At 63.5% G+C, this 20,938-nt stretch overlaps 1 protein-coding gene across 3 annotated transcripts in view; it reads right to left on the reverse strand.

Moving 5' to 3' along the window:
* The window catches only part of LOC102443805 (peptide YY), a 50,382-nt gene that overhangs the window by 14,067 nt on the left and 15,377 nt on the right, over nt 1-20,938 (reverse strand). The window contains exon 2 of one of the 3 annotated variants that reach the window (XM_075918422.1): nt 9,650-9,722. The exons of the other annotated variants lie outside the window; for them this stretch is intronic. The gene's annotated coding sequence lies outside the window, so the exon portion shown is untranslated. The remainder of the gene's footprint in view (nt 1-9,649; nt 9,723-20,938) is intronic. 3 annotated transcript variants of the gene reach the window in all.

Raw genomic sequence — 20,938 nt, forward strand, 5'->3', positions numbered from 1 at the left:
TTTCACACTACCACACTGAGCTCCCGACCTGTGAGCTCACACACGCCCAGACACACCCACGGCCAGGCACGCACGCCCCCCAAGCTTTCGCACTACCACACTGAGCTCCCGACCTCTGAGCTCACACACGCCCAGACACACCCACGGCCAGGCATGCACACCCCCAAGCTTTCACACTACCACACTGAGCTCCCGACCTGTGAGCTCACACACGCCCAGACACACCCACGGCCAGGCACGCACGCCCCCCAAGCTTTCGCACTACCACACTGAGCTCCCGACCTCTGAGCTCACACGCGCCCAGACACACCCACGGCCAGGCATGCACACCCCCAAGCTTTCACACTACCACACTGAGCTCCCGACCTGTGAGCTCACACGCGCCCAGAAACACCCACAGCCAGGCACGCATGCCCCAAGCTTTCACACTACCACACTGAGCTCCCGACCTGTGAGCTCACACACGCCCAGACACACCCACGGCCAGGCACGCACGCCCCCAAGCTTTCACACTACCACACTGAGCTCCCGACCTGTGAGCTCACACACGCCCAGACACACCCACGGCCAGGCACGCACGCCCCCAAGCTTTCACACTACCACACTGAGCTCCCGACCTGTGAGCTCACACACGCCCAGACACACCCACGGCCAGGCACGCACGCCCCCCAAGCTTTCGCACTACCACACTGAGCTCCCGACCTCTGAGCTCACACACGCCCAGACACACCCACGGCCAGGCATGCACACCCCCAAGCTTTCACACTACCACACTGAGCTCCCGACCTGTGAGCTCACACGCGCCCAGACACACCCACGGCCAGGCACGCACACCTCCCAAGCTTTCGCACTACCACACTGAGCTCCCGACCTGTGAGCTCACACGCGCCCAGACACACCCACGGCCAGGCACGCACACCTCCCAAGCTTTCACACTACCACACTGAGCTCCCGACCTCTGAGCTCACACGCGCCCAGACACACCCACGGCCAGGCATGCACACCCCCAAGCTTTCACACTACCACACTGAGCTCCCGACCTGTGAGCTCACACGCGCCCAGACACACCCACGGCCAGGCACGCACACCTCCCAAGCTTTCACACTACCACACTGAGCTCCCGACCTCTGAGCTCACACGCGCCCAGACACACCCACGGCCAGGCACGCACACCCCAAGTTATCGCACTAACACACTGAGCTCCCGACCTCTGAGCTCACGCCCCCAAGCTTTCGCACTAACACACTGAGCTCCCGATCTCTGAGCTCACACGCGCCCACACGCACCCACGGCCAGGCACGCACGCCCCCCCAAGCTTTCGCACTAACCCACTGAGTTCCCGATCTCTGAGCTCACACGCACCCACACACACCCACGGCCAGGCACGCACGCCCCCCAAGCTTTCGCACTAACACACTGAGCTCCCGACCTCTGAGCTCACAGGCGCCCACACACACCTACGGCCAGGCACGCATGCCCCCAAGCTTTCGCACTAACACACTGAGCTCCCGACCTCTGAGCTCACGTGCACCCAGACACACTCGTTCACACTCACCACTACACCCCTTCATCTACTGTCTTGCATGTGCCACGTCTCCTTGCACACTTGCAGCTCCTTCTGGGGTGAAACCACCTTGCACACCCCTCTGTCTCCGCCACACGCAGCAGTGGCCCGGATGCAACCTTGCCTAGAGGGTGGGACAGCAAGACATGGGCTGCCCCGAGGCCCCCAGGCCTGCCTCCAAGACAAAGGGACGGTGCGTGCAGACCAGGGCAGGAACATGGCAGCGAATTGGAGGGTCCCAGGGCTCTGACTGGAGCACATGGAGCTGCCTTGAGAGACAGCAGCCGCGTGGGGTGCATGCGTGAGCCCAGGCCCAGGGGAGCCCTCTCGCAAAGAGCCCGTGCACTCGTGTGTCACACCTATCCTCCTGCAGAGCAAACCCCCAGAACCCTGCAAAGCGGGGGCCAGCTTGCTGAGGCTCCAATGAGCCGGGGCCGGCTGAGGTCGCCCGCACCACCGTCCTGGCAGGCAGCTGAGCCCTGACAACAAAGCCCAGGGGGTCAGCCCAGCCCCTGCTGCAGGCAGACAGTAAGTCCGGGGCCCATCTAGGGCCGAAGCAGGTCTCTGGTTCTGATGCACACTTTGCACACGGGGCAGCTGGCACCTCCCTTCCCCCACCCTCCCGCTGCTGCCAGTCCACACGGGCCCCTGCGCCTGCCTCTGCAGCCCGGGGGGACGCAGCGCTGCCTCACATGCTGGGCTGTCCCTCCCAGGCTCCGTCCCGCTACTTGGCAGCCGTCCCTCGCCTGGGCCCCCGACCGACCCTCTGCCAGGAGGGACCTGCAGGCCCGGTGCCGGCCTGTCAGAGCGACGCAGGGAAGGGGGCAGCGTGGGGGCTGTGGCACAGGCGGGGTGAGAGGAGGTGTTTGGGGAGGGACACGAAGACAGGCAGGCGAGGCGCAGGGAGTCGGAGCAGGAAGGGGGTCAGATGGGGAACCTGCTCCGACACTGACCTGCGCATGCCTAGACATAAAGCCACGGGCCTGCCAACCTCCAGGGACGAGAGGGGATTCCTGCGTCCTGGCCACACTCCAACGTGAGTAAATCCATTCGGCCCGCCCTCGGCCCCTCCGAATCTCCACGTCCAACTCCCCTGAATTCTTTGCTCCCTCTCCTCACCGACTGCGCACTGTTCCTGTGGGCTGTTAACAGCTGCCGAGTTCCACCCCAGAGGCAGATGCCTTTCAGGAGCAGACACACATGGGACTGGATCAGGTAAGGCTGCGTGTGCCTGGGGTGGCAGAGCTCTGTGGCCACATGGTACGGACGCGCTCCTGGCAGGTGAAGTCCTGCATCCCTTTCCTGGCCAGGCGCTCCATAGCCCGGGAGGCCCCTGGGGCTGACACAGGCCGAGGGAGAACTGTTCTGGGTAGCCAGACCCACGAGCGTCCCTGTGTCAGAGGACAGCTGGGTGCGTCTCAGGGTGCCCGCCCGGGTCACGGCTGGCACAGACCCGCCGTTGCTCAGTGGGTGCTGCAGGCGGATCACCCCCTGCCCCCGCCCCGGTGTGGCCATCTGGGCTAATCAGCAGGACACGGGGCTGCTCCCCCGGCGGACCGTCCGCCTTGCACGTGCACTCGACTCGGCAGGCCGCCGTCTGCTGCCAGCTCTCGCGTTCGCCCTTCTCACGCGGGAACGCCAGGGGCAGAGCGGCCGGCTGCCTGTGCGGCACGACCCGCCCCTCGCCCCAGAGGAGCGCCGGGCACAGCGGGGCCTCGGCCCCACCTAGAGCCCGGGGCTGCCGAGACTGGGAACCTGGCCAGCCCCACGAGCCCAGAGCCACCTGCATGCCCGGCACATCCAGCCACATGGCTAGGCGCACGGTCACACACCCACACCCACCTCCACAAACACAGGGGCACACAGGAGTGCGCACACCCACACAACTACACCTACACACCCACCCACACCTCCACAAACACAGGGGCACACAGGAGTACACACACCCACACAACTACACCTACACACCCACCCACACCTCCACAAACACAGGGGCACACAGGAGTACGCACACCCACACAACTAGACCTACACACCCACCCACACCTCCACAAACACAGGGGCACACAGGAGTACGCACACCCACACAACTACACCTACACACACACACACACACACACACACACCTACACAAACACAGGGGCACACAGGAGTACGCACACCCACACAACTACACCTACACACACACACACACACACACCTACACAAACACAGGGGCACACAGGAGTACGCACACCCACACAACTACACCTACACACACACACACACACACACCCCTACACAAACACAGGGGCACACAGGAGTACACACACCCACACAACTACACCTACACACACACACACATCCCCTACACAAACACAGGGGCACACAGGAGTACGCACACCCACACAACTACACCTACACACACACACACACCCCTACACAAACACAGGGGCACACAGGAGTATACACACCCACACAACTACACACACACACACACCCCTACACAAACACGGGCACACAGGAGTACGCACACCCACACCTCCACAACTACACCTACACACCCACACCCCTACACAAACACAGGGGCACACAGGAGTACGCACACCCACACCTCCACAACTACACCTACACACCCACACCCCTACACAAACACAGGGGCACACAGGAGTATACACACCCACACAACTACACCTACACACACACACACCCCTACACAAACACAGGGGCACACAGGAGTACGCACACCCACACCTCCACAACTACACCTACACACCCACACACACCTACACAAACACAGGGGCACACAGGAGTACACACACCCACACCTCCACAGGCACACACACACACACACCTGCACACACACACACAGGGGCACACACACCCACAACTACACCTACACACAAACACACACACACACACACCTCCACAACCACACTTCCACCCAAAGGCACACATACACCCACACACCTACTCCCACACACACTAGTGCCCACATCCACACACACCCACACTCCCACACCCACACAGGCACACACCCCACATCTCCACACACAAACATACCGGTGCACACACCCACATACTGGCGCACACCTAAATGCAAACACACACACACACACACACACAGAGGCACACCACACCTCCACACACACTTACAGGCACACACATACCTACTCCTCCACACCCACACACACACATACACACAAACAGGCACCCACACACGAGCATGCACACCCCTTACGCGTGCACACATTCTCATGCCCCACGTGCACACAGGCACCCACCTGCCCATGCCCACACGCCGCTATGCATGTGCATGGCCACGAGCCCCTACGCACACTTGCCCCAGGGCTCTGTGCACTGCCCCTGCCCTGGCTCGCCCCTGGGCTGGGAACCGGCCGCCGGCTGCGTGTGGGGACAGCACGGCCTGCGGGCCCAGGAGAGGCAGGGAGCTGCCTTGGTCCCCCCCACTGCACCGCTGCCCGGGAGCCCCCGTCTGCCAATGCCCCATATCCCGACCCACAGCCCCCCCTATTCCGCCAATGCCCCTCTATCCCGACCCACAGCCCCCCCTATTCCGCCAATGCCCCATATCCCGACCCACAGCCCCCCCTATTCCGCCAATGCCCCGTATCCCGACCCACAGCCCCCCCGTTCCGCCAATGCCCCTCTATCCCGACCCACAGCCCCCCCTATTCCGCCAATGCCCCGTATCCCGACCCACGGCCCCCCCATTCCGCCAATGCCCCGTATCCCGACCCACGGCCCCCCCGTCCACCAATGCCCCGTATCCCGACCCACAGCCCCCCTTTCCGCCAATGCCCCGTATCCCGACCCACAGCCCCCCCGTTCCGCCAATACCCCTCTATCCCGACCCACAGCCCCCCATTCCGCCAATGCCCCTCTATCCCGACCCATGGCCCCCCCTTTCCGCTAATGCCCCTCTATCCCGACCCACGGCCCCCCCGTTCCGCCAATACCCCTCTATCCCGACCCACAGCCCCCCCTTTCCACCAATGCCCCTCTATCCCGACCCACGGCCCCCCTTTTCCGCCAATGCCCCGTATCCCGACCCACAGCCCCCCTTTCCGCCAATGCCCCGTATCCCGACCCACAGCCCCCTCTTTCCGCCAATGCCCCGTATCCCGACCCACAGCCCCCCCGTTCCGCCAATGCCCCTCTATCCCGACCCACAGCCCCCCCTTTCCGCCAATGCCCCGTATCCCGACCCACGGCCCCCCCGTCCGCCAATGCCCCGTATCCCGACCCACAGCCCCCCTATTCTGCCAATGCCCCGTATCCCGACCCACAGCCCCCCCTTTCCGCCAATGCCCCGTATCCCGACCCACAGCCCCCCTTTCCGCCAATGCCCCTCTATCCCGACCCACAGCCCCCCTTTCCGCCAATGCCCCTTTATCCCGACCCACGGCCCCCCCTTTTCCGCCAATGCCCCTCTATCCCGACCCACGGCCCCCCCGTTCCGCCAATGCCCCTCTATCCCGACCCACGGCCCCCCCTTTTCCGCCAATGCCCCTCTATCCCAACCCACGGCCCCCCCTTTTCCGCCAATGCCCCGTATCCCGACCCACAACCCCCCTGTTCCACCACTGCCCCATATCCCGACCCACAACCCCCCTGTTCCACCAATGCCCCATATCCCGACCCACAGCCCCCCTTTCCGCCAATGCCCCGTATCCCGACCCCCAATGCCCCATATCCCAACCCGCAGCCCCCCAGTTCCACCACTGCCCCATATCCCGACCCACAACCCCCTAGCTCTACTAGGACCCCCACCCTGGCTCACAAGCCCCCAGCTCTGCCAGGGCCCTTCCATTTCAGTCCATTGCTCTGCCTGGCTTGCCCGTCCTGGGCACCCCACACTGCCCAAGCAGCGCCCGTCCCCTGAGCCTGCATCCTCCGCGCCCAGGACCGGCAGCAAGACACTGGGAGCCCTGGGGCCGCTGGGCTGGCTCCTTCCGGGTGCTAGTCGGGGGGGGCTGGTCCCCCTTCCCTTCTGGGGAGAACAGGGATCGCGCCGCCTCGGGGGTCGCCCCTGCTCTAGGCCTGGTTGGGTGGGAGCAACCTCTGCCGCCCCGGGACTGCCGGGCGCGGGCGCAAACAGCCCAGGAGCTGCCCAGGGCGATTCAGTCCAGCAGCTAACGACCCGCTTGCGAGCACACGGCGCCGCACCAGGGCGGGGACCTTTCTGGGTCGGAGGCCACCGACCCACAGAAAAATCCCCTGGGGGCCCACACGAATCTCAGTCCCTCCATGTGGGGAGAAGCAGAGACGCTCCCCACGGTCTCCTCACCCAGAGCCGAGGGCGCCAGGCTAGTGGACGAGCCTCGAGGGCCAGACCCAGGCGAGCCGGGGGCCCCAGGCCTGAGGTTCCCCACCCCGCGCGAGACAGTCCAAGCACTCTCAGTGTCACCTGGTGCGATTCAGGAATGGCCCTGAGCCAGCTTAATACAGAATCTTTACAGTCCGAAGCTTCGTAACATCCCGAGCCCCAGGGCGGGCGGAGCCCTCAGGAGCCCCCGAGTCCAGCCCCCGCCCGAGGCAGGACCGGCCCAGCCGGGACGTAAGCACCCCTAGGGATGGAGACTCCACCCAGCCCAGGGCTTCCCCACCCGCCTAGGGAAAGAGTTTTTCCTGGACCTTCCCCACTGCGACTGGAGCCCATTGCTCCTTGTTCTGCCCCCCTGAGAACAGCCTCTCTCCAGCCTCTCTGGACCCCCCTTCAGGGAGCTGCAGGCGGCTCTCAAATCCCCCCTCACTCTTCTCTTCTGCAGACTGAACAAACCCAAGTCTCTCAGCCTCTCCCCGTGGGGCCTGTGCTCCAGCCCTGAATCATTTTGGTTACCCTCTGCTGGCCCCTCTCCAATGCACCCGCATCCTTTGTGTAGTGGGGGGCCCAGAACTGGACACAACGCTGCAGATGTGGCCTCACCAGCGCCGGCTACAGGGGAATAATCACGTCTCTGGATCTGCTGGCAACGCTCCTCCTAACGCCCCCCACATGCCACGAGCCCTCGTTCCCCCGACCAGTAAATACCCCCTGGTTCGCCAGTCAGGCTGGGCACACGCGGCTAGTCTGGGAGTCGATTCACACGGCCTCCCCCCCCCCCATTCTGCCCTGCTGCCCCTCCCAGACCTCACCCCCCCACACTGCCCCTCATCCCGCCCTGTTGCCCCTCACACGGTCCCCTGCCAGCCCAGGGATCCCAGCCCGAGCCTGCCTGGGAATACCAGCAGTGCCAAACCGGGAAGCGGCGAAACTGATCTCGCCTCCCAAGCCTCAGAGCCACCGCGGTGCCCGGGAGAGGCAGGCTGGTGTGTTGGCTACTAAAAGAACCCACTAGAGCCTGCAATCTGTCCCTCTGCGGCTGTCTTGGAAAAACTCTGCTGCATCCAGGGAACGCAGCCACTTTTTCGGAACAGTTGCTGAAAAAAGGGCGTGTTCTTTCGGCATCCCTGTGTGCCTCATTTTACGAGGAATAGGGATCGTCCGAAAGAGGACGTTTTTCCCATATTTGGCCCCGTGTATATGGGTCAAATGTTGGAAAAGCCTCTTCCGAAAAAACAAGCGGAAAAAGTATGCAAATTGTGGTTCACAATTTGTATATCTTTATCCAAAAAACCCCCCAAAACCGCTATAGCCTGAGAGAAGCAGCTGACCAGCACACGAGCCCCTTTAATACATTTAGCCTCAGAACCCGCTCGGGACAGGATATAGAGGGGAAACTGAGGCACAGAAAAGCTAAGCGACACAGGAAGTCTCAGGCTGTAGTGCCCTAACCATCAGGCATCACTGCCAGTGCGGGTTCCAGGGAGACAGGCAGTTGGGAGTTGATTATGCTGTTACCTCCCAAGCAGACAGCGCAGATCAGCTGTGACAGAGACATAAATCCATTTCCTGGCCATTCTTCCTCCCATCCCGTCTCCCCCACACCCATCGGAAGAGCTAATGCATCTTGAGAGACCAATAAAAAGGTTTGTGCCCTATGAAGCGGCATCTGTTTAAACTGAATTTGGGCAGCAGTGTACACAGTGGCAGCAGGGGGCTGGCTAATTCGCTCCCTTATCTTGTTTAAACATGCGTCTGGGCCCAAAGTGAGCCCTTAAGGAGGTTCCGGGACAGGGGTATTTTTACACCGATTACACTGATTGCTAGTGATGTCCTTTCGCCACAGACAACACTTGGGCTTTCTTCCCTGGGGCGCTTATCTTAGCGCCATATCGGGGTGAGGGGGCGGGGGTCACACTGCAGGGCATGGGGGGCAGAATTTTGGGGGCCTTGTTTTTCAAAGCACTCAGCTCCTAACGAGGCCTGTCAAAAAGGGCCGATGCTTTAAATGGCTCAGCATGCTGGGGGCTGAGCAGAGCGGCTCTCAAAACTCCCCTTGGCTACGGCCAAGCTTTGGAAACGTTTCCATTTCTTTCTCAAGAACATTTTTCAGTTTGGGACAAAAAAGTGACCATTGGGGGAAGGTGACAGTTTTAGGTGTCCATCTGTGATGGCTTTACTGGGGCTGGGCGGGTGGCTTCAGTGGGAGCCGAGTCCAGCAGCAATTCTGGCTGTAATTGCGGGTGCTGAGTGCTTCCGAATCTGGCCCGCAATGCAGGCAGGGTGGAGGGAATGGAACTGGAGGAGAGAAGCATTTGGAACATCATGGAGCAAACTCAGAGCTGCGAGTCCAAGAACCTGCTGACCCAGAAAGACACTCAAAAGAGCTTGGCTCCTGGGGGGGTCAGATGCCTTCGCTCCCCCCCTCCCCCAACTGGCTTCCCAAAGGAGTCTGGTTTCCACTGGGAGGAAGCTAAAAAAGAGCCAGTGGATCCGCTCTTGTTTACACCTGCAGAGGGTCCAGGAACCTCTTGCCCCGACAGAAAACAGATTTTTCATCCTGTGATAAATGTTAAGCTGGAGGAAGGAGAATTCACTAACATTTCCACCCTTCCACAAAATGAAATTCCAAACTTTCTTCCAGGTGCCTGAAACGTTTCACTGGGACTTCGACTCCCCTGGCCACGCACCTAGCAAATGTGGTTCAAATGAAAATGCCAAACGTGCTTCATTTCGCAGGCGTTTCACTATGTTCTCACCTTTCTTCCCCAGCATCAGCACGACATGCAGCGAGGGAAATCCATGCGGAGCCAGGCGCCAGGGGAGTTCAATCTAGGGATGTAATAGTCTATCGAGTCACGGATGAGCAAAAGCTTATAGGGTAATGCTATAAACTACACGCATCCCCCCCCATACACACACACACTTGCCAGGACACTTTTAGCAGGCTGGCCAGCAGCCCAGCTCAGTCCCGGCTTGCACTGGGTCCTGGACCTACCCCCACTGCGGCGCTGCATTGAAAGTGTATTAGGAGCCAGGCAGGCTGTCTGCCTCAGTTCCAGCTCATGCCGGATCTGGGTGCTCGACCCCTCCCCCCGGACAGGGGCTGCCCAGGGACTATAGAATAGTCGACTGACTGATCAGAATACATGAGGTTAATCGACTGGTCCATTAACCCGTATTTAACATCCCTAGTTCGATCCAGGCTGGCTAGCTCCAGGCACCGGTACCAGCCTAGATGGACAAGGTGCCACCCTCTTCCTGGACCCCTGCTGCAACGCCAGCCCTGGGCCCCAGCCAAGCAACAGCTGCCAGCTGGGTTTGCAAGGCGGGCGCCGAGCCAGCTCAGACTTCTGCCCATTTGGGAGCCACTCTTTCGGGTGGCAGCTCCCCCAGGCAGGCTGCCAAGCGCCGGGGGAAGTGGGCCAAGGCCAGGGAGTCTGACAGGGAATGGAGGGCAAGCAGTGTGACTTTCCCGCCCCCAAATGGGGGGCAGTGTTGGAAAAGAAAGTCTATGAGCCAGGGGCCATAGCAGACCCCACCCCAGACCTATGGCACCGTCCCCTCCCCGTCTGCAGGGAGACGGGGCTGCAGGACGTGGCACTCTTCCCTTCCAGCCAGGTGTGTTTGCACTAGTGTCCGGCTCCAGGGTGCTTGTCCCCTCGCCCTGGATCCATCCTGCAGACTCAGCTGCCTGTGACACTCTTCATGCCCCATCCTGCCCATCCTGCCACCCAGCTCCACCCCAGCAGTGGCTGCATTCCAGCAGCGGACGACCCCACCCTGGCTGGGATACACAACGCTCTGTGAGGGGCGTGCCAGGGCCGCTCAGCCTCGTCAGGGCTTCCCAGCATCCACAGCCCGTGAAACGAAGCTATTAGCAGCCTTTTAACAGCCAGTCCATTATCCTTTATAGTAATAGACATTTGATCTGAGGAAGGGGGTCTGGCCCACGAAAGCTCATCACCTAATAAACCATCTTGTTAGTCTGTAAAGTGCTGCACAGTCCTGCATTTTGCTTCATTATCCTTTATGGCCCCATTAAGCAGCTGCCCTGAACCTCCGGTGGGAGTGGCATTGGGAACACCATGTGCCACCCAACGCTTGTCCCTGGTCAACCAGCCTGGCAGTGTCTAGGCTCACGGCTCCATGGGCCACCCCTGGGAAGGGGGTTGTCGCTGCCCGCCAGTGCCACTCCGGGCATCTGGAAAGGGTCTGTGCTCCTGCACTGCAGGCCCCCCCCCTTGCCGCAGGGGGCAAGAATGAGCTTTGGACCCCAACAGCTCCCACTGCTGGGAGTGGCTGGAGTAGCCAGAAGCCCCCTACAAGCAGCATTCCTGCCCCAGCCCTACAGCGCCCCCTGCTGAGAACAGATTAGCCAGGCGCCACTTCCCAGGCTAACCGGAGAGGACAAGGGAGATAGCCGGCTCCCCCCGCCCGCCCCGAGGTGCTGCCTGACGCTGAGAGAGCTTCACCAGCGTCCCCATCAAAGCAGGCACTTTCCTCCCCGGTTCAGCCTCTGCCGGGGCTTTCCGTGCTGGAGAGAGATGGGAGCTCTAGCGTTCCCGTGGCCTTGGCCCCGTCTCGGCCTGACCTCCTTAATCCAAGCTGATGGCAGCTGCTCAGCCGCTCACTCCATCCCCCACCCGCTGGCTTCCAACGCCCACCCCACTGCACGCTGCCAGCCCGGGGGAGCGGCTCCCCCTTCTCCCTGTGATTCAGGACGGCCTCCCCCGGACAGACGATGCTTCCAGGGTCCTGGCTGCCCGTGAGGGGTCCCAGCTGCCAAGCGTGTGCCGCGTGCAGGGAGAGGAGCCAGGCCAGAGGGCGGAGAGGGGCCAGTGTGGGATCAGGGGGAGTAGACAAGGCTGGGGCACACAAGGGTTCGATCGGATTAGCAATCAGCCCCTTGCCCGCAGCGCTTGGGCGCAGGGAAGCCCCTGAACGCCCTGTCGGCTGGTCCCCTCTGCGCCCGCCGCCGGCACTCGGCCACGCTGGACTCTGCTCCGACGTGCCTCTCGGCTGGCCCCAGCGCAGGCCTGTCTGCCAAGGCCCCTTGGAGTGTCAGCTGCAGGTCTGGGATGGGCTGCGGCCCACAGCCAGGGCCCCACCCCTCCGGTGCCCTCCTGGACACCTGCCCCCAGGAGCCTGCTCCAGGCAGAGTGAGCGTGAACTGAGCCTGCTCAATGCGCAAAGCCCAGCGACTCCAGCGGGCTCCACGCCCCGCTGACTCGGGCACCCCGGCCTGAGCACTCACACAGAGCCTGGCCCACGCTGGGATGGAACCCACGACTCTGGCGCTGGAGCTGCACTCCCGCCCCGAGGGAAAGCAGCCCCGCACCACCGCCCCATGCAGCCCTGGGATCGGGCCACGCTCCACCATCAGGGTGTGTGTCTGGCACAGCGCCCCTCCTGCGACACCCCGTCGCTGCCCCGGGCGCCGGAGGGAGGCTCACGCGTCCCCCCACATCGCCGCAGCCGCCGGCACATTTCACAGAGGGCCGGCTCGCTAGCGAGCAAGCCCCTGATGGAATTAGCTGGCGGTGACGCAGGAGCCCAGGAGACGGCGCACGGGAGAACGGGGGAAGCAGGAAGGACAAGCAGCCTTGTCCAGATCCAGATACAAACCCGCGCAGCGTCAACAAGAGGCTGCGCCCTGAGCCTTAGGAGCCTGCGCTACCCAGACCCTTCTGGGGCCCCGGGCCCGGTGCCATCCGAGCCAGCCGGCCAGATTCTGAGAGGTGCCAGGCACCCGCAGCGCCCACTGAACTCAATGGCAATCAGACGGGGCCATTCAAGTCTGACCCAGTGGGCGTTCTGGGAGCCTGGGACCTGGGGCAGCCGCAGTAACTCCCTTCGCCCGGTGAGCTCTACAGCAGGCGCAGGGCCATGGCTTTGCCACCTGCCCACCCCTCTGGGCCTAGCCAGCGCCCACAGAGGGCAGCCGCCCTAGCCCCATGGACTGGGGTGAGCTCAAGGGCTGCATGGAGCTGGGGGGCCGTGGGACCCCAGCCAGCCCCGGGGAAGGAGTCGGGGTTGGGGCAGATGGAGAGACAGAAAGGTGACGTGCCCCGAACAAACCCCACTAAGCCCTCCTGGCCCCAGCCCCTCTCCCTAGCGGCCCGCCCGGCGGGACAGAAACTCGGCCCGAGACAGCAGTGTGGCGGGCAGAGGAGCCCAGGGCCTGGCGGCAGCTCGGTGGCGAAGGGGCAGGCCGGCCCCTGCAAGGGGAAGCGAACGTCCTGCGTGAGCCGAGCTACCAGCTGGCGGCGAGGCCGAGGCGGGATCGATTTTCCCGTCGCAGTCCCAAAGGCCCGGCCGTGTAAACAGGACAGCCCCTGGCCCCGGCCTGTTGACGCAGAGGAGCCTGACGCTCGCCAGTGACTCCCGAACGTCAGAGGCGCCGCTCACGGAGGCTCCTATGCAGAGCCCTGGCGCACGCTGCTGACACGAGCAGGCAAAGCCGCTTCCGCGCCATTTACCAGAGAGGCTGTAAAGAGCCATTTTCCAAAGGTCGCAGAGCAGGACGGAAAAGCTCTGGGGGGGGCCCTGAGGACAGCCCCCGGGGTTTCGCTTACGCTCCTGATGGAGGGGAGGGCCCAGCAGAAAGCTCTGACCCACATCGGGAGGGCTGGGGTGGTTCTGAATCCCGGGCTGGGCTCAGGTCCCAGCTCGAATCCTTGAGAGCCGGGGTGGCCCTGGGCCCCTCAGCGCTCCTAGCCAGCCCGGTCCAGCCCCGTGGAGAGCTCTGTGGAGCCGCTGTGCAAACAGGCGCCCGGCGCTTCCGAGAGCACAGTGCTAACCCCCTCCCCGGCGCTGGCAGCAGAGACGGCTCCCTTATCAGCGCCACGGGCGTGGGGGGCACTTAGCGGCTCTGTGCCAGCCTAGTCCCCCGGCCCCGATCCCATATCCCGCCCCGCCCCCGTCCCAGCCCTCGTCTCCCCCGGCCCCGATCCCATATCCCGCCCCGCCCCCGTCCCAGCCCTCGTCTCCCCCGGCCCCGATCCCATATCCCGCCCCGTCCCCGTCCCAGCCCTCGTCTCCCCCGGCCCCGATCCCATATCCCGCCCCGCCCCCGTCCCAGCCCTCGTCTCCCCAGGCCCCGATCCCATATCCCGCCCCGCCCCCGTCCCAGCCCTCGTCTCCCCCAGCCCCGATCCCATATCCCACCCCGCCCCCGTCCCAGCCCTCGTCTCCCCCGGCCCCGATCCCATATCCCGCCCCGCCCCCGTCCCAGCCCTCGTCTCCCCCGGCCCCGATCCCATATCCCGCCCCGTCCCCGTCCCAGCCCTCGTCTCCCCCGGCCCCGATCCCATATCCCGCCCCGCCCCTGTCCCATCCCTCGTCTCCCCCGGCCCCGATCCCATATCCCACCCCGCCCCCGTCCCAGCCCTCGTCTCCCCTGGCCCCGATCCCATATCCCGCCCCGCCCCCGTCCCAGCCCTCGTCTCCCCCGGCCCCGATCCCATATCCCGCCCCGTCCCCGTCCCAGCCCTCGTCTCCCCCGGCCCCGATCCCATATCCCACCCCGCCCCCGTCCCAGCCCTCGTCTCCCCCGGCCCCGATCCCATATCCCGCCCCGCCCCTGTCCCATCCCTCGTCTCCCCCGGCCCCGATCCCATATCCCGCCCCGCCCCCGTCCCAGCCCTCGTCTCCCCCGGCCCCGATCCCATATCCCGCCCCGCCCCCATCCCAGCCCTCGTCTCCCCCGGCCCCGATCCCATATCCCGCCCCGCCCCCGTCCCAGCCCTCGTCTCCCCCGGCCCCGATCCCATATCCCGCCCCGCCCCCGTCCCATCCCTCGTCTCCCCCGGCCCCGATCCCATATCCTGCCCCCGTCCCAGCCGTCGTCTCCCCCGGCCCCGATCCCATATCCCATATCCCGCCCCCGTCCCAGCCCTCGTCTCCCCCAGCCCCGATCCCATAACCCGCCCCGCCCCCGTCCCAGCCCTCGTCTCCCCCGGCCCCGATCCCATATCCCGCCCCGCCCCCGTCCCAGCCCTCATCTCCCCAGGCCCCGATCCCATATCCCGCCCCGCCCCCCCCGGCTCCGATCCCATATCCCGCCCCGCCCCCGTCCCAGCCCTCGTCTCCCCAGGCCCCGATCCCATATCCCGCCCCGCCCCCGTCCCAGCCCTCGTCTCCCCCGGCCCCGATCCCATATCCCGCCCCGCCCCCGTCCCATCCCTCGTCTCCCCCGGCCCCGATCCCATATCCCGCCCCGCCCCCGTCCCAGCCCTCGTCTCCCCCGGCCCCGATCCCATATCCCGCCCCGCCCCCGCCCCCGCCCTCGTCTCCCCCGGCCCCGATCCCATATCCTGCCCCGCCCCCGTCCCAGCCCTCGTCTCCCCCGGCCCCGATCCCATATCCCATATCCCGCCCCCGTCCCAGCCCTCGTCTCCCCCGGCCCCGATCCCATATCCCGCCCCGCCCCCGTCCCAGCCCTCGTCTCCCCCGGCCCCGATCCCATATCCCGCCCCGCCCCCGTCCCAGCCCTCGTCTCCCCAGGCCCCGATCCCATATCCCGCCCCGCCCCCCTCCCAGCCCTCGTCTCCCCCGGCCCCGATCCCATATCCCGCCCCGCCCCCGTCCCAGCCCTCGTCTCCCCCGGCCCCGATCCCATATCCCGCCCCGCCCCCGTCCCAGCCCTCGTCTCCCCCGGCCCCGATCCCATATCCCGCCCCGCCCCCCTCCCAGCCCTCGTCTCCCCCGGCCCCGATCCCATATCCCGCCCCGCCCCCGTCCCAGCCCTCGTCTCCCCCGGCCCCGATCCCATATCCCGCCCCGCCCCCGTCCCAGCCCTCGTCTCCCCCGGCCCCGATCCCATATCCCGCCCTGCCCCCGTCCCAGCCCCAGCCCTCGTCTCCCCCGGCCCCGATCCTATATCCCGCTCTGCCCCCATCCTATCCCTCGTCTCCCCCGGCCCTGCCCCCCATCTTCCGTCTCCCAGCCCTCACTTAGCCCCAGCGTGTAATTAGCAGCCGAGCGAGGCCACCTGCGTCCTGCCGCTCTCCCAGGCTGGTCACTGGGCCAGGAAGGGCTCCAGCGGCTGGGCCAAGCCCACTTGCAGGGCAGCGGCCCGCGGTGCAGAGGACAGGGACATTGGATTTGAAGTGGCTGCAGGTTGCATGCCCTGCACTCGTGAGGCAGCGACGGAGAGAGTCTCGCTCTGCCAGCTGAGGCAGCTTCACCCCCCTCGGTCTGAGCCTGGCCTCGTGCTTTGGGGCTACAAACTAGAACAGAGGGGGAAACTGAGGCTCACAGAGAGGGGCAACTTTGCCAAAGTCCTTCAGCAGATGTGGGGTCAGAGCCGGTGCTGGGGAGTCAGAGGCGGGAGCCTGAGCCAGACGGAGGCCTGGGGCCTGACCCATTGCTCTTCCCCAGTCACTATTGGTCCATTGCTCACTGCCGGAAGGCACCGATCTCACCCCAGCCCCCGGCCCCGGGAGGCGCGGGCGTGGCCGGCGCTGAACCGGTCTCACTGGCCTGCTGGAAGGGCACCGGCGCAGGGACGGCTCCAGCGCCAGAGAGAAGACGCGACGTACGCCAGGCTGTGCTCGGGTCGGCCGTTCACCCCGGCGGCCACAGGCCGGTCTCCCCAAGCTGCCCGGGACGAGGGGACGGAGTCCTGCTCAGTGTGCGGAGAAGAGACGGTTCCCGAGACGGCTGCTAGCTACAGTGGCAGCCCCGGCCAGATAAGCCCGTGTATCCCCAGCAGCCCCACAGTGCCGGAGCTGGGCGCTTGGTTTCCTGGCATGAATCAAGGGCCTGGGCAAGCCCTGTAGATAGCACAGAGCAGGGGTGGCCTGGGCCACAGAGATCACACGCACACCCACCTCCCCTCCACCCACCCCGCAGCCTCAGCTCTGCCCCGCACAGGCCACGGGCCGGGCTCTCTGGGGAACCAGGAACCTTCCTGCCCCACGGGGGTGGCCCCGGAAAGCTGGAGCAGCCAGGCCAGTGCTGCTCAGAGCCGGGCTCGCTAGCGCCACGGTGAAACCACCGAGCCCCCCGTGGCCACAGCAGAGCCAAGGCGGCTGTCGCTGGGGAACGGCAGGTCGACGGATGGCAACTGTCACTAGCTCTTCTGTCGGGCCTCCCACCCATCGCTCCCACAGCACTTAATGAGGAGACAGCAGCATGGTCCCCATCACAGATGGGGAAACCGAGGCACCAAAGACTTGCCCGAGGCCACCCAACAAGAACACAACCCAGGTCTTGCAAGTCCTGGCCTAGTGCTCTGTCCACTGCCTCTGGTCATGTTCCCAGGCCCTGGGGCGTGGGTTGGCGAAGGACGGAGCAGGGGCCCTGTGCCAACTGAGAACCTGGCTACCTCCTCCCCGTAAAATCAGAGGTCTTGGTGGGGGGAAGCCAACCAGGCTGCCTGCTGCCATGGGGCATAACTAGCCCGGTCCCGGCAGAGGAGGAGGGCCTGAGAATTAAGACCCCCAATATCTACCGGCACAGCGACATCTGTCTCCAGCCACGTCAGGGCCAAGGACCCAAGATCCAACCCGGGTGTCGAGCCAGCCAGGAACGAGCGACTCCAGGCTGCTCAGCTCAGCATGAGTCTGGAAAGACACCGGTTCCGAAATACCCACTAGGCAAGGCTGCCATCAAATCCTTGCTGGTGAGGCCACGGCCTCTGGAAAAGCAAGTCTCTGGGCTGCAAATGGGAGCCCCACTGCCTCAGCCTAAGGAGTGCAGGAGAACACACCCAGTGAGCCTGGGACTCAAACCTGGCAGTGCCCAGCACCCCCCCCAGGGCACTGCAGACACGGGCGCACAGTGTGCCAGCTCTCCCTGCCGGGCACTGCCCAGCATCCCCCCCCGGGCACTGCAGACACGGGCGCACAGTGTGCCAGCTCTCCCTGCCGGGCACTGCCCAGCATCCCCCCCCCCGGGCACTGCAGACACGGGCGCACAGTGTGCCAGCTCTCCCTGCCGGGCAGTGCCCAGCGTCCCCATGAGATCACCAGCTTCTCCCTTAGCCATGTCTGGGCGGGCTCTACTGCTCTGTATCTAACGAACCGCCGGGGGAAGGGCAAAGTCCCGTTTCCAGCTCTCCTGCTTTGCGGAGCCAGCTCAGTCCATGCAGGCGGACCCAGAGCGTGTGGGTGGCGTGAGGCATGGCGATGGTGCCCTCTAGTGCCACGGTGTCTGAGTGCCACTGTCTCGTGGCACCCAGGGACGGGCCATCGCTCTGCCAGGCCTCGCAGCTCCTGGCCAGCATCAGCATCAGGCCTCACCAGGGGCAGCCATCAGGGCCCCTGAAGGGAGGAGCTGGGACACACCTGGTGCGGGACTGTGCTGGCTTGAGAAGAGATCCACAGCTCTGGCGTGCGGCAGGTGGAGTCACGCTGCTCACGAGGGGACCAGCCGGATGCCTGGAAAGCCCTCAGCCCCGGGGGGGGGGGGGTCAGCACCTGAGACAGTCCCCCAGGTCGCTGTGGGCTGCAGCCCGAGTGAGGTCGGCAGGTCCTTATCAAGTACCAAGCCTTGCAGAAGGCAGACGCCCCCCCCTCCACCAGGCGTTCTGGACGTGGGAGCCTAGAACAGGCGAACAGCCAGGCTGGGTCAGACCAAAGCTCCATCTCACCCACTGTCCTGTCTCCCGCCAGCGGCCAAGGCCAGGTGCCCCAGCGGGAGGGAACAGAACAGGGAGCCATCCAGTGACCCGCCCTGTCGCCCATGCCCAGCCCCTGACAGACAGAGGCAAAGATGCCCAGAGCACGGGGCTGCATCCCCCCATCTTGGATCACAGCCACCCACTTACCTAGCTCCTCCTTCATCCCTGCTACAGTCCTGGGCTTCACACCGTCCTCTGGCCGGGACTTCCACAGGCCGACTCTGCGCCGGGGGGGTGGTTGAGTTGGGCTGGTCCTGCTCTGGGCAGAGGCTGGACTCCATGACTCCTGAGCGCTCCGCCCGCCCTGGGATTCCACGGTTCTATGGTTTCATGTCCCACCTCCTTTTCCTGTGCTAAACCTGCGCCCTGTTCATTTCACTGGCTGGCCCCTACGCCTCCCCCTAGTTCCTGCATTACGCGAAGGGGTAAATCACACACCCTGGGCCCTCCCTCCGCACCGCTCCCGATCTCAGAGCCCTCGATCAGAACGCCCCTTCGCCGCCTCTTTTCCATGCTGGAGGGTCCCAGTCTCGTTCTCAAGAAGCCCTTCCATGCCCCAATCACTTCCGTTTCACACGCATCGCTTTTGAGATGGGGCAACGGGCTCTGCCATGGATGTATATTGCGGCATTAGGGTATTTTCTGTCTTGCTATCTATCCCTTTCCCAGCAGCATCAAACCTCCTGGTTGCTGCATCGACTGCCACACATGTTCAGCTCTCCACAACAGCTCCCAAAACACAAACCCAGCTCATGAATCCTAGAACACTAGGACTGGAAGGGACCTCGAGAGTCATCAGGTCTAGTCCCCTGCCCTCACGGCAGGACCCAGCTCTGTCTAGAGCATCCCTGACAGACATTTATCCAACCTGCTCTGAAATATCCCCAGAGCTGGGGATTCCACAACCTCCCTGGGCAACTCATTCCAGTGTTTAACCCCCTGACAGGTAAGAAGTTTTTCCTAATGGCCAACCTAAACCAACCTCCCTGGCTGCAGTTTAAGCCCCTTGCTCCTTGTCCTGTCCTCAGAGGCCAAGGAGAACAATTTTTCTCCCTCCTCCTTGTGACACTCTTTAGGTACCTGAAAACTCCTATCATGTTCCCCTCAGTCTTCTCTTTTCCAAACTAAACAAGCCCAGTTCCTTCAGCCTCCCCTCACAGCTCATGTTCTCCAGACTTTTAATCATTCTCGTTGCTCTTCTCTGGACCTTCTCCAATTTCTCCACATCTTTCTTGAAATGCGATGCCCAGAACTGGACACAAGACTCCAGCTGAGGCCTAATCAGCAGAGTAGAGCGGAAGAATGACTTCTCATGTCTTGCTCACAACACGCCTGTTAATGCAGCCCAGAATCATGTTTGCTTTCTTTGCAGCAGCATCACACTGCTGACTCATATTCAGCTTGTGCTCCACTATGACCCCTGGATTCCTTTCTGCTGTGCTCCTTCCCAGACAGTCGCTTCCCATTCTGTGTGTGAAACTGATTGTTCCTTCCTAAGTGGGACACTTTGCATTTATCCTTATTAAACTTCATCCTGTTTCCCTCAGACAGAGGCCCACAGCCTGTCAATGGAGCGACACAGGCGCTGAGAGCTGCAGTTCACTGCACCCGGCACACCTGACTGCCTGTGAGCTCCGTTCTTCCCCAGCTTATCCCCTCCAGCCAGACACAGATATTCTCTCCAGGGCTGGAGCTAGGATACATCAGTGTTATAGCACCACCTGCTGGCAGTATCTCCTGGGCTTTCATTTGCCCACAACCTGGCAAACACTGCTTGCAGTGCCCACTACAAACCGAGCAAACACTGCTTGCAATGGGCACTGTAGTCCCAGCAAACACTGCTTGCAATGGGCACTGCAGTCCCAGCAAACACTGCTTGCAGTGCCCACTGCAAACCAGGCAAACACTGCTTGCAATGGGCACTGCAGTCCCAGCAAACACTGCTTGCAGTGCCCACTACAAACCGAGCAAACACTGCTTGCAATGGGCACTGTAGTCCCAGCAAACACTGCTTGCAATGGGCACTGCAGTCCCAGCAAACACTGCTTGCAGTGCCCACTGCAAACCAGGCAAACACTGCTTGCAATGGGCACTGCAGTCCCAGCAAACACTGCTTGCAGTGCCCACTGAAAACCAGGCAAACACTGCTTGCAATGGGCACTGTAGTCCCAGCAAACACTGCTTGCAGTGCCCACTGCAAACCAGGCAAACACTGCTTGCAATGGGCACTGCAGTCCCAGCAAACACTGCTTGCAGTGCCCACTGCAAACCAGGCAAACACTGCTTGCAATGGGCACTGCAGTCCCAGCAAACACTGCTTGCAGTGCCCACTGAAAACCAGGCAAACACTGCTTGCAATGGGCACTGTAGTCCCAGCAAACACTGCTTGCAGTGGGCACTGCAATTCCAGCAAACACTG

Source organism: Pelodiscus sinensis, unplaced genomic scaffold, assembly GCF_049634645.1.
Source record: "Pelodiscus sinensis isolate JC-2024 unplaced genomic scaffold, ASM4963464v1 ctg70, whole genome shotgun sequence".
In the NCBI taxonomy this organism is placed as follows: domain Eukaryota; kingdom Metazoa; phylum Chordata; order Testudines; family Trionychidae; genus Pelodiscus; species Pelodiscus sinensis.